Source organism: Siphateles boraxobius, unplaced genomic scaffold, assembly GCF_051911475.1.
Source record: "Siphateles boraxobius isolate OS27281-9 unplaced genomic scaffold, OSU_SipBor_1 65, whole genome shotgun sequence".
NCBI classification, from domain to species: Eukaryota; Metazoa; Chordata; class Actinopteri; order Cypriniformes; family Leuciscidae; genus Siphateles; species Siphateles boraxobius.
In genome coordinates, this window is record NW_027509192.1 from 18957407 (window position 1) to 18970522 (window position 13116).

The following is a 13116-nucleotide window of genomic DNA, read 5'->3' on the forward strand; positions in this document are numbered from 1 at the left end:
TGCGAAGTCTCTGAGGCTACTGTCAAAAACCTTGCCCAAGCTTTTCACCGGCTGTTCTGACAGTGATGGTATCTCTACTCCTTTGATGCTGAAATGGAACCTGTCCGTCACCGAAAAATAAAATAAAATGAATATTTTATGTTCTGTGGAGAGCCAACCCTTCTTCATTAGATTTGCGCCGTGTAATTCACAGAATTACAACAAAAAAAATCGTTTCCTCCTAAAAGTTAAAGATTTTCTTTTGTCACACATGACTGTCGATTTCCCTAATATTAAATATAAAACGCATGTGTAGACTGATATTTTTCTAATGTGTGGACTCCTTTCTGGGAGGAGCCTATGGATAAACAGACGTTTCAATATTTTGGTATTAATGCATTTTCTGAGAATTTATATAATTATATAAGTTTTGACTGCAAGTCTGCAAATGTCATGTCCATAACGCTGGAATTCCCAAATTTTAAATAATTTATCCTCAACTAGTTTTGTGGTGTAGGTCTACATATTTTATAATGTTAAGTTAACTTCAAATAATACTAATAGTAATTTAAAGATGTGGTAGCATTGGATCTGGACGGTATGGATAACCCTGGGAGTTGGAAGGGGTGTGTCCCCATTCTGCAGGTTCGTGGATCTGAGTGTCGCGATTTCGGTTTCATATCGCATATCGTTACAGCCTTAGTCATTTTAGAATGTTAAGTTCTACTTCTGTATAGTTATTTTGGTGAAAGTAACTCAAAAGTAATGTAACGCATTACAATTCTGAGACAGTACTATTGTAAGGTAATGAATTACTTTTAAATAACAGTAACAAGTAATATATAATGTATTACAGTTTGGAAGTAACTTGCACAACACTGTATATATATATATATATATATATATATATATATATATATATATATATATATATATATATATATATATATAGGTCCTCGTCGCCAAAAAAGCGACGAATTGAATTTAAAAAGGAGGGTAAATATTGGGATAGTTTTTCCCAGACATGTTATCATAGCTTATTGGTACATAACGGCTACCGTAGTTGCAACATGCATTTGAAAAAGCGAGGTGCCTAGAGAGCACTATTCGTTTGAATGCAAAATATCATTTCACCGCTAGATGGGAGAAATTCCTACACAGTGTACCTTTAAAGAAGTGATTAAAACAGCAGAATGACCTGGTATTGGGAATAATCAATAGCACCTATGATCAACCATTAGATTTGCTTTGGACATAATTCTATAGTTGGTCACAGCTGCTACATGTTCAAGACCACACCATGTGTTTGTCCCTCCATAAAGTTTAAACCAACGTGCCACTGAAAATTCCCAATAACTATAAAAAATGCTTCTCTAGCTAAACAGTTTACATGTAACTAAGTTTAGATTTAATTAAAGTAACTGCAAATTTAGCTGAACAGCGTTCAGTAAGGAATGCACAGTGCACACCGTGCAAAAACAGTGCAGGTGAAATTAGATGAGAAGAATTAAAGTTAAGGAAAGAAAAAGTAAGAATTCAGAAACCAGAAATGGGGTTAAAGCAAAATGGTTAAGATCACTTCACACTTCATTCACACAAGCTGTAATTAAAGGCTTCATGTAAATGATGCTAACAGCTAACTGTTGAAGTTATTAGTTAGCTTCGCCTAAGCTGAAGGGCTGCTAGGTTGGGTTAGTTTAGCCACCTAGTCTGGTTTGTTTACAAAATGGTGTTGGAAGGTATCACGTGTACTATCTGGAGTATACACTTCCTGTGACAAGTCGTTGTCATGGGAACCAATGCACTTTTTGATCACCAGGTAGCTATTCTTTTTAGATGCACAGATAAAGTTTAGATGAATCTAACTATAATTTGTAAGGCCTTTAGGGTGTAGAAAGGTGAGCCTTTGCTTCAGCAAGAATTAAGTGAGAGTCACAATGCCCTGTTTCCTTTTGGGGTCGTAAAATTCTTATCAGTCTTAATGTGTCCTGTAACAGGACACCGAGTGTGTGTCAGTGTTAGCTTCAATTGATGTTTCATAGACCTTTGTTGGGAGAGTGAGTTTGCTGGATTATTCATTAAATATAATGAATAATTTGTGTGAGTCTGATTGGTCCAGATGCTACATAGGTCAATGTTGTGATCCTCATATTTGTCACTACATTAAAAATTCAATTCATAAATACAAAGACTTGAAAACACATTTTCTATGACGAGCAGGGGCACTGTACAGCTATACTATAAGGCTGACTTCCCATTGTTTAAATATAAATAAGGTATTCAAGATTGCTGCTTTCTGGCATTTGTTGATGTTGGTGCAGTTGCATTACCAGTGAGCAACCCGTTCTTCCAGCTCGTTCAACAGGTCGCAATTTAGCTCGTACAGCTGAGGCAAAGAACACAAGATCTGGTTCACGACTCGCTCATCGATTACGGATTTTCCCGCCTGACAGGAGGCCTTCAGTACCACTTCACGAAAATCCTACAAGATTTAGGGAAGTGAGAGTCACTATAATGACATTTTACCATCAGTAACAACAAAAGCACTGATAAGAGCAAAAGTCTTTGTTTCTTAACACAGTAAAGACACCATGATATCGGCTATATACGGCCTGAATAATTCATGCACATCAGAAGAATATCACATTTAAATGAGTTCAGAACAGATGAACTTAATGAAGTCATTAAGAAAACAACGCCTTAACTTGGTTTATTTACTCAGTACATTTTTGTAGTTTTGATTTTGGATTTGGTGTGGAAATGGCCCTGAAAAACTAAAGCCATTAATTATTCATAGTTCCTGACTTTTTCACATCTAACTCAACTCCCTGCACCGCTTCAGCACTCATACATCCCTATATAAGAACTTTACTACCACTGAACTTCACTGCCATACAACCACATTGAAGCTACTGAATTGCCATAAATGCAGTAAAAGTAACAGATTCCCAACACTGACTGCAAGTTAGGTAGGCTAGTAAGTGTGATTTCAATAATAAAGCAGATTTAGAAAAGAACCCATGTGACTGATTAACTTATATTTCATGAAATGGCTGAAAAAGCAGGGCTTTTATGTAATGTTTCCTATGGTGCATGACTGCACCTTAATCAGTTCAACAAGTAATAGGAAATACTTACTACATGGAGGAGCTTTAGTACTTGCACAAATCTGTGAATAAATAAAGAGGAAAAAGTATAATAAAGAGAAACATTAACAATAATACATTTATTAAAAGAGGACTAATTTATGCAAACAATAAGATCCAAATTGTGACTTTCTTTATTCTCAGGAACACAAAAGGAGAATTTGATTAAACTTTTTTCCAGAAAGTAATCATCACAAAACTTGACACATGTGGTAACCAGAAATTTAACAAAAGGGCTGGATGGAAAAGGGCTGTATGAAAATTCAATTTTGATTGAAGATTGAAGGAAAAAAAAGAAAAAAAAAGACATGGTAATGTTCCTTTAAAAAAGGTTAGACTGTATAAAAAAGACTTACATTTTCTCAGAAGACAATATCTCATTTACAATGTATTCAGTTTTATTGGTCGTCTTCTCAGTCTAGAAAAAAAATGTAAATTTTACCATCAAAACTAAATATTTAGCTGTAGTTAATTGTGCAAACTATGTATAGAACATATTTATAAACTTGCACTTGACTGTTTTATCTTTGCATATGCTGTTCTGTAATATTTCTATACATTTATAGCAATTATCTTTTAGGAACAATGAAGTATTATATCTTATAAAGTGTTAGATTTCATAAAATTTAGGATGGTTTCACACTTGAGTCCCCTTTAAAAGCTCAGATCCTTTTTTGGTCCACTTAAGTAATAATGGGGACCTCTTTGTGTTCATACTGCTGCTTTTTAAAATCTACTATCAGGCATTATGAGAACTAGCAATTATTTACTCCATTTAATATTGAACATACACCATGTTAAGCATTCCATGCAGTGGTTTAATAATATCATTAAATATCTTGCGGGCTTAACACAAAAATATAAACAAGGCATTCACACAGTTGTGTCTCTCTCACAGAGTTTGGAAGCGGTTGAAATCACAGACAAGTGCATGTAATGAATAAATAATTTGGAGAGATCTGAATGAACAGAGGCATCTGATGACCAAAATAAATTGGAAATACAAATGGATTTCACAATGTATGTTTTTAGTGAATACCATTAGCTGAGAGCGAACCATACTCTGGCCATCTCCTGAGATGGTCTTGGTTTGGTTTGGTTTGCTTTAAAAAGGTCTGAGATAATTTGGAGTGTTCACATATGGGCCCAAATCTTGCTCAAGGACCAATTATGAAAACACTCTTAAATACTTCTTAATATCCAGTAAATTTGAATATAGTACCTGTTTTTCTCTATTGATGGTGTTATCCTCCTCTTCTGAGCTACATTCATCTTCTTCCGAATGCATATCCTCCAATTCTTGCACTTTTTCCAACACATTTCTGAAAAGAAATCCAAAAGCCTCCCAGATTTTAAAAGTATGTGAGTTGAACTGAAGAGGTGTCACATCCCAAAATCACCAAATTTCAGTTCTTCCCGCCATATTAGCTACATAAGCAGAAGAGTCAATAGTAATGTCTCAGAATCTGTAGTATGAGCTAGATGTCGGTCAAAGGTAAAATGATTCAGGAACACCCGTTTAGAAAGCTGCAACCATTCTATAAATCAAACTAAACTTCTTCACTGCATCTACCTAAAGTTTTGTTTTTGCTGTTAGTGTCTAATTATTATTGGAGTGTAAACAAGTAAACAGCCCTAAATCAAATTAGACTGCATGTAAAAATAGCCCAGGCTCATTTCCAGCAAAATCTGTTTGTTTTTGATATTGCTGAATAGATCTAAATTAATTATCTAAACAAAATACATCCATACATTTTTAAGTGTTGCTTAAGTGTCCAAATACCTTTTAGGGCCATTGTATATTTTTAACTAAGGCTAGGGTATTTATCATTATTATTATTTGTATAGATTTAGTTAAATGTATACATTTGTAAATTTGATGATATAATCAAAATGTAAATGTCTGTCCCTCCATAAGGCCCGTAAAAGTCAAGGATTTTTACTTTTTTCTAAAAACATCAAAGCCTTTGCCAAAAACGTTGCTTTCCTAGTTAAATACGAGTTATTTACAGCAAATAAATTCAAGTTTCAATTGCAATTCTATATTTTGCAAATCAAATTCAGACCTTCATTTTGCTACTTCAATCCAAACTCAGGAATGAAATTACCTCATTTCTACTATTCAACTTTCTCATTAATTATTAATCTGTTTTGGCTTAAATCTTACCTTTTAAGAAACTGCTGCTGTTTGGTGTCTGCGTAGTGTTCAGGCAACACATCTGGAATTTCATAAATACCATCGTCCTCATACATGGTTAACTGATTTTGGTTTCTATCAGCATACTGTTCCTTTGTAGTGCTAAAAGGAGGCAGGTTTTCATATTCTGGGATATCTTCATATCCATGCTCAGATTCACCAGAATTCTCAAGATCTTCATCTACTCTCTGCTCAACTCGAGGTATATTCGCATCAAGGTGACCATTGTGCAGTGACACCAGTGTATGAGAGCAGGTTTCACAGTGGCTTTCCTCTGTATCCACTGACTGCTCATTCATAACTGGAATGAGAACAAGGGCCTGCCCACTCTTGACAGATAACTTGGGAACCTTTTTGACACGGTCAAGGTCCATGATCCTTAGAAAGGAGGTCTTGAGGCCACCAGGTTACGTATATCTGCTGAGGATAGGGACTTTGATTTAGGCTTGAGAGTAAAGCTGGTCTTTTTTTTTGGCACATCACTTGCTTGGTTCTGATTGGCAATTTGTCCTTCAAATGCGAGAGGGGGATTTCCTTCAGTATTTATTGCATTAATGTGACCATTTCTCAGTGGACCTTTGGATGTCAAAGTCTTTTTAGGAAGTCTATCTACTGAAAGTTCTGTAGACCCAATGTTATTATGCCTTCGCCCCTCAGGTTGAGGTTTCTGAGATGACTTCTTCAGATGGGAATTGCTTGATACCTCAGGAGATGCATACAGATTTTGTTCTTTATTTTCAGTCCCATGTAAACCAAATTGCTGGCTTTTATTTTGTTGCAGCTGATGGATTTTCTGGTGTGGAACAGGTGCTGGGGTGCCCTGGCTGTTACACTGGGTACATTTAAAGCTCCTTATGGCCTGAGGACCTTTGTTCTCTCTAGAATGTCTTACTGCATTGATGTTCATCTTGTTAGGACTTTCTCTCCATAATGGATATGGGTTATTTACTTCAACAGGCAAGACAGTAAACTTGGTAAGGCTGACTCCTGAAGCTGACTCCTGATAGATAACATTGGGTTTTTCCATCTTATTTTTGCGCTGCAAGGCTACTGGTGGTGCTTTCTTAAGAGGTTTAGTAGGGGGCGGACTATAACGCACAATACATTTTAGAGGCTCTGGTGTTTGTCCACTATCAACAGATGAATTAATGATAGAGACCATGTTTTTTTGGTGTTTCTTGGTCATTTGCATCTCAGAACCACTCTGATTCACCTTCAACGGCTACTTGTTCTGGATCTGGGATGTTTCCTGAGATTTTTCAATTGGATGGAATTCACTGTTATTGAATTCAGAGATGCACTTTGACAAAATAGGCGTCACCAAATGCTTTTCTTCCTCCGGTGTTCTCAGCGGAGGTTTGGATGATTTATTTCTGGTACTTTCTGTATTTCCTGCTTTACACGGATCAGGACTGTTCTCATGTTGATTAACATTTTGGTTGTTTTCCTTCGGTGAGCAATCAGCACAATTTCGGTCATTGCATACACAGATTGGAATTATGTAATCCCACTTTGGCTTGTTGTTCCCAGTGTGCAAACAATTTCTGAAACTTAGAACGCCAACATTTTCTGTGCTGTCAAACTTTTCTGGTAAAATAGTTTGATGGACCTCCTTGGATGCGAGATGTTTTGAATTGAAAGGAGAGGGAGGTTTGAAAAGGCGTGGTTTTGGAGCTACTTCAAGCTTAACTTTACTTTTAACAGCTGGTGAGTTATGTTGGTAAACACACAACTTAGAAGCAGGTAGATGTTCTGTTTGCACTGGTTCTGAGAGAACCTTTGGTTTTGGAGCCAACGGTGGTTTCTGATCACCCACTGAGAAAAAAAAAGCACATGGAGACAGAAAAACAAGGAAAGAACACTCTGGTAAAAATACAGTTGACCATTAAACCACATTTTGTCCCTGAGACACTTTTTCACAGAGTTGACTGGTTAACTGATGTTCGGGAGCTTCAACCAGTCACCTGACTTATCAAAACCTTCTTATATTGGGCCGCCCCTTACAATGCTGTTTGTCTCGTTCTTTTGAACCCTCCCTTCCCATCCATTCAACCATCCATATCATGCCCTCTTCCTTCTCTTCCAGGTTGTATCGGGGGGTCCTTATCACTCGGACTACATTTAACTGAGATGCCCCCACTCGAGTCTCTAGGCCGCCAACACCAGATGCCCAGATCAACCTGACTATCATCACTTTTCCCCCTTCCACTTCATCCTTTCTCTATTCATCCCCAACTCTCAATTAATAATTTCTAACATTCATGGTTGTGGCGTGGTCCTTGCTCTTGAATGTTTGTTTAATTGTACTTTTTAAATATCCTACTATCAAAATAATATTAATAAAATATTTTTCTCTGAATTAAAATCTAGTAGAAGATTTAACACTGGCAAACTCCAGCTATCCAGTCTGTGCTGTAGGAAGCGCGAAACATCTGATACGGAACAGATCAGAAATATCCATCTCCTGGCACCATTTTGCAAAAACTCCCCATTTTAGAGCGTAAAGGCGCCTAGTAGAAGGCGCGCACGCCTCCGCAAGTGTGCCCCGCACTCGTGAATGCAGAGTGTCTCACTCATTTAAGGTCCCTTAAGCGGCCACACATGAAGGTTCCCCAGTTTGGGGCTGGGGTGTCACTATGTGGTGTTTTCCGTCTGAGACAGCAGGTCCTTCCTGAGGGGGATTTGCCATGGGGGAGCTACCATTATCTCTCTCAGATCTGCAAACCAGAGCTGGTTCGGCCAGTTCAGGGCCACAAGAATCTCCTCCCTGATTTTACATAACACCACAGGCAGAATCTTCAATGGAGGGAGCACGTAAAGCCTGGCTTTCAACGAATACAATGTCAGAGGCCACATATGCAGCAGACCCAGAGGGCACACTGAAGAAGCCACCGCCATCGGCCCTAAAAGCCTCTGAAATTCCCTTAGTGAAACAGACCTGCCCTATCTGAAATGGCACAGAGTCGATAAAATTGTCTCTATGCGCTCTTGGGAGAGATGGGCTCACATCACCACCGAGTCGAAACACATGCCCAGATATGTTATAGTCTTGACTCAGGATAAACACGCCTTTCTGCACAGTCACACATAGTTCCAGCGCATCTAGATGGCGAAGCAGCGTTTCCATGTGACTGAAATCAGCCAATCGTTCAGATAATTCAAAATGCGCATTCTGCTTGTTCTGAGGGGAGAAAGCTCTGCGTCCACACACTTGGAAAAAGTGCGGGGGGCTAGAACCAGCCCCAACAGAAGCACTGAATACTGGTATGCCGTGCCTTCGAAAGAAAATCTCAGAAAGTGCCTGTGACGTGTTGCTATTTGAATATGGAAGTATGTGTCCTTTAAATCCACTGAAGCGAACCAGTCCCCGAGACGAATCTGTGCCAGGATCTGCTTCAGTGTTGTCATCCTGAACACGCACTTGTGAAGTGCTCGGTTGATGGGCCTCAGGTCCAGAAAAACACGGAAAAGCCCTCCACGCGTCTAGGAAATGACACCGTGGTCGTGTTAGTTCTACGGCCGCCATAGCCATTGGCGACGTGTTTTGATTGGAGCCACGCCATCTCGCATATTGGCACTCTCGCACCCTCAAGAGGCCATTATAGTTATGCTCCGCGCTGCTCTGGTGGAGGGTGAGTGACACAGTGTTGGGTGTAAGAGGAGGAAATAGCTTTTTTTGTGAAGGGACACATGTTTTTATTGTGGAACTCACAGAGAAAGAGACATCATTTACACAAACATTGCATTTGTCACCAGCAGGAACACAGGGTACATGATGCAGAACATGGTGCTTGGGGGCGGGGCCTCCAGCGAACTGTCTCCTCTGACGAATCTGTCAGGATGAAGGAGCGTTAAGGAGCTTCTTGTTCAGTATGGCATACCACAAGGCTCAGTAAAAGGACTGTTGCTATTCAGTCTGTACATGCTACCCTTAGGAGATATCATTAGGAAGCATGGCATTTAGTTTTCACTGCTATGATGATGATACTCAAGCTCTATATTTCTTCACGCCCCGACGAAATCTACCAATTCACAAAATTAACGGAATGCAAAGGTGATATAAAAAACTGGATTGACTAGTAATTTCCTACTACTTCTGAAAAAACAGATTCTAATTATTGGACAAAAAACTTCCTCACATACAATATAATACTGTCCTATAATACTGTCTAACACTTGATTGCTGCTCTGTCAAGTCTTCGTCGTCAGTTAGGAAGCTGGGTGTGCTCTTTGATACCAATCTTTCATTTGAAAGTCACATGTCTAGTATCTGTAAAACCGAATTTTTCCATCTTAACAATATATCTAAATTACATCATATGCTCTCAATGACAAATGCAGAACAATTAGTTAATGCGTTCAAGTCATCAAGGCTAGATTATTGTAATGCTATTATGGGTGGTTGCCCTGCACGCTTAATAAACAAACTAAAGCTGGTCCAAAACGCAGCCGCTAGAGTTCTTACCAGAACCAGGAAGTATGACCATATTAGCCCTGTTCTGTCAACACTGCATTGGCTCCCTATTAAACATCGTATAAATTTTAAAATATTGCTGATTACTTGCAAAGCACTAAATGGTTTAGCTCCCCAGTACTTGAGCAAACTCTTAACACATTATAGTCTGTCACGTCTTTTGCGATCTCAAAATTCCGCCCAGTTGATAATACCTAGAATATCAAAATCGACTGTTGGCGGTAGATTCTTTTCCTGTTTAGCACCAAAACTTTGCAACAGTCTTCCTAACATTGTCCAGGAAGCAGACACACTCTGTCAGTTCAAATCTAGACCTGAAGTGTCAACTAGTCTCTCCACTGTGAAGGCCTCATTCCTTTCCCTCTACCTCTGTACAGATAAAACGTTGTCGGGATAATTCCGGTTCACGTGGCTACGTGGAAGCGATGAATTCTGTATTATAAATTTTTCAAGGCTTGTACCTTGGAACCTATTTCATGGTTTGCATTCTCGAGTTACCGAGTTAAAATGACAGAGTAATACCGTTTTTTAAAGTTATTGTTGTATCGATAAAATGAACAACCGTTTATCTATTCACAAAACTTAGTTTACTCAGTGTGTCGTTTTCTTTAGGTGTACACGTTTGTCTTACACACACAAAATAGCATCGAACTAACTGGCTATAAACAAACAGCGTTGGCATTGGTTTACGTTCCTGATCAAATCGAAAAATTACGTCATAAACTATACATGGAAAATACATTTACAAAATTAGTACATAATTACAAACTCAGGTCCAAAATGTGTGTATGCGTTTGTCATAGACACACGAAATAGCATAACTAAGTGGCTACTAAAGCCAGCGCTGGCATTTTTTACGTCCTTGATAAAACTAAAACATTATGTCTGAAATTATACATGCAAATACATTTAAAATTATTAAGTCTTACTTACAGGTTGTGGCCCAACAACTGCTGCCTCTGGCTTTAAAGTTGGAACTGCTTCATGTTTTAGTAACAGTTGAATCCGGCATTGAATTCGTGGAGATTCTGGAAGCTGTCTTCCGTAAAATGCGCAGCACAGAGAGCTAAATTACGATTGTAATTTTCAGGAACATAATCAAACATAAATTGTAGCCATTGTTGACGAACTACAGCGTCCATAGAAAGCCCGAACACAGAAGACCTGAGAGCTGGGTGAAAATAACACTTTCGACGGCATGGCTACTGCTCTCCAATATAACTCTTCCTCTTCGACAAAGCAGCAGAAATATGGCAATGCCCCCTTTTTTACATATTTCGGAGGGAGGGTTGATTATGGGTTAGTTACGTATAAAACCTGGGAGTATCTCGTTGTAGTCCCATTCGAGTCGTTTTTGTAGGCATTAAACTTCCTGATTTTTAAAAGACGATATCTCTGCTTACGTTGAACTTTCAGTGCAGCAACTTTGCAGAAACTGTTCATGCACCAACAGCAACATTACACACTATTTAAAATGAAAACAGTGAAATCGCAATCAACCACCCCTTTAAAGTACAGTTAAAGGTAAATTTCAAGTAGCCTATAAAAAATGAATGAATACCTAAGAACATAGTATACTTAGTCAACTATTTATTTATTATTTTTGCACTTTAAGGATGATGTTATGTTTATTTAAATTAAGACTTACAAGTATTCTTGAAGTATAAAACTACTAGTAGTTTACTGAGAGTATACTTCAAAGTGTACTTTCATAAACTAAAGAATGTACAACAAGTTTTTGAATAGTAAACTGAATTCACTTGTAGTAGTTCACCATTTGCAGTACAAAGAAAAACCTAGTTGTAACCTAGTTGTGTAGGGGTGAGCGGGACACAGCCTAACGCAGGGCTTGTTCCACACATGCCAGCATGATGAAACTAAGTGTATTTACTAGTTGTCATATCAACATTACATAGAGAAAAGAATTACTCCAAAGTTTAAAAAATCTTTGGAAGATATCATTGAACATTTATTTAGCACTAGCAAAAGTACATTAAGTAAATTTTTCATCAATGTTTTGTGTGTGTGTGTTTATTTATAACTAGACAAATCTGATATTATATTAATCTTATATCTGTTATTTAACAGTTGAAAGTTTTTTAATGCTGATCTAACCAGCAAAAGAAACCAGGTTTAAATCCTAGTTGTGCAGGTGAGGGACGCTGTAACACTGCATTACAATGAGCCCCTATTAGAACTGCTATTCTACACTATACTTTTATGAATTCTATTGAGAAACCACAAGAAAAAGGTGACTAAAGACTAAGTCAATGTTCAGAAATTATACATTATTATGTTTTTAACTTTGCTGTATATCTGTGTTTTGTGGTGTGTTTGTCAAACTCAAAAATTAACTTTATTTTTATTTATTAAAAATGACATTATTTTATATGAAGAAGTTAATTGATTTCCATTACACGAGAGTAGATGTTAAAACGTCATGCTGATTTGTACTCTGCTTTCGCCAAGATGAGCACAAACTAAGACATAGTTTTACAGTAACCTATGCTTCACCATCAATTTACGCTTCTTTCCATATGGTGATGTAAATCTCCTTCTGTCTAGTGTTAACACGCGTCAGCACACACAACGGCTGCAACCACAGTGCGGTCCCCCCATGACAACCGTCTGGATTGAGCTGAGTAGGGGACATCTCTAGGGTCTTCAAGTGGGCACCTTCTGTCCTCAGTGTTTCGTCGACTAGCCCACGACACCTCAAGAGGGCTCGACAGTGACTCTGGCGTCCCAGAGCCCCCCCCCCCCCCCCCCCCCCCCCCCCCCCCCCCCCCTCTCCGTCCCCCACTCAATTCAGCCCAGCTTACTGACCTCTACATCCCTCCTGCTGCTGAGACCTAACCACAATCTCTCCGCAACCCAACCATACGCACCAACCCGTTTGACTAAGGCTGTCGAGCCCCACTGGTGCGTTAATATGCAGTTTCAGTGGCAATGGTTCCGTATGGCATACCACCTACCGCAAAACACAATATCTGCCCAACCACCCGTCATTCACGCAATATACACAGGAGCGTAATGACTGTAAATACTATACAACCTATACAAATAAACCAACAGACTCTTTCAAGTTTTCAAGAATTCTACGAAACCGTAGCATGGCGGCCTGTACACAGCCAGCCAGCTAGAATCTTTCCGTCTCAACCACAGCCAGTTGCTGCTCCTTTCTGCTGCTTCAGATAAGTTCTTTACTGTGCGACGCAACTCTTGGCCACTGAATCCGACGTCTCTGAGGAACCGGGTTGTAGAGTGTGCCACAAAACCTCGACAACCCACTTCCACTGGATAAACCTGGACTCTCTATC

At 38.7% G+C, this 13116-nt stretch overlaps 1 pseudogene across 1 annotated transcript in view; it reads right to left on the reverse strand.

Annotated features, from left to right (window-relative positions):
• Positions 1-5696, reverse strand: part of LOC143721263 (FYVE, RhoGEF and PH domain-containing protein 6-like) — a 63947-nt pseudogene extending 58251 nt beyond the window's left edge. Inside the window, exons 1-5 of the transcript XR_013196702.1 lie at positions 5293-5696; positions 4348-4447; positions 3482-3543; positions 3118-3148; positions 2310-2461 (exon numbers count right to left, since the gene is read on the reverse strand). The product of XR_013196702.1 is annotated as an FYVE, RhoGEF and PH domain-containing protein 6-like (transcript). The remainder of the gene's footprint in view (positions 1-2309; positions 2462-3117; positions 3149-3481; positions 3544-4347; positions 4448-5292) is intronic.
• Positions 5697-13116: the final 7420 nt, after the last annotated feature.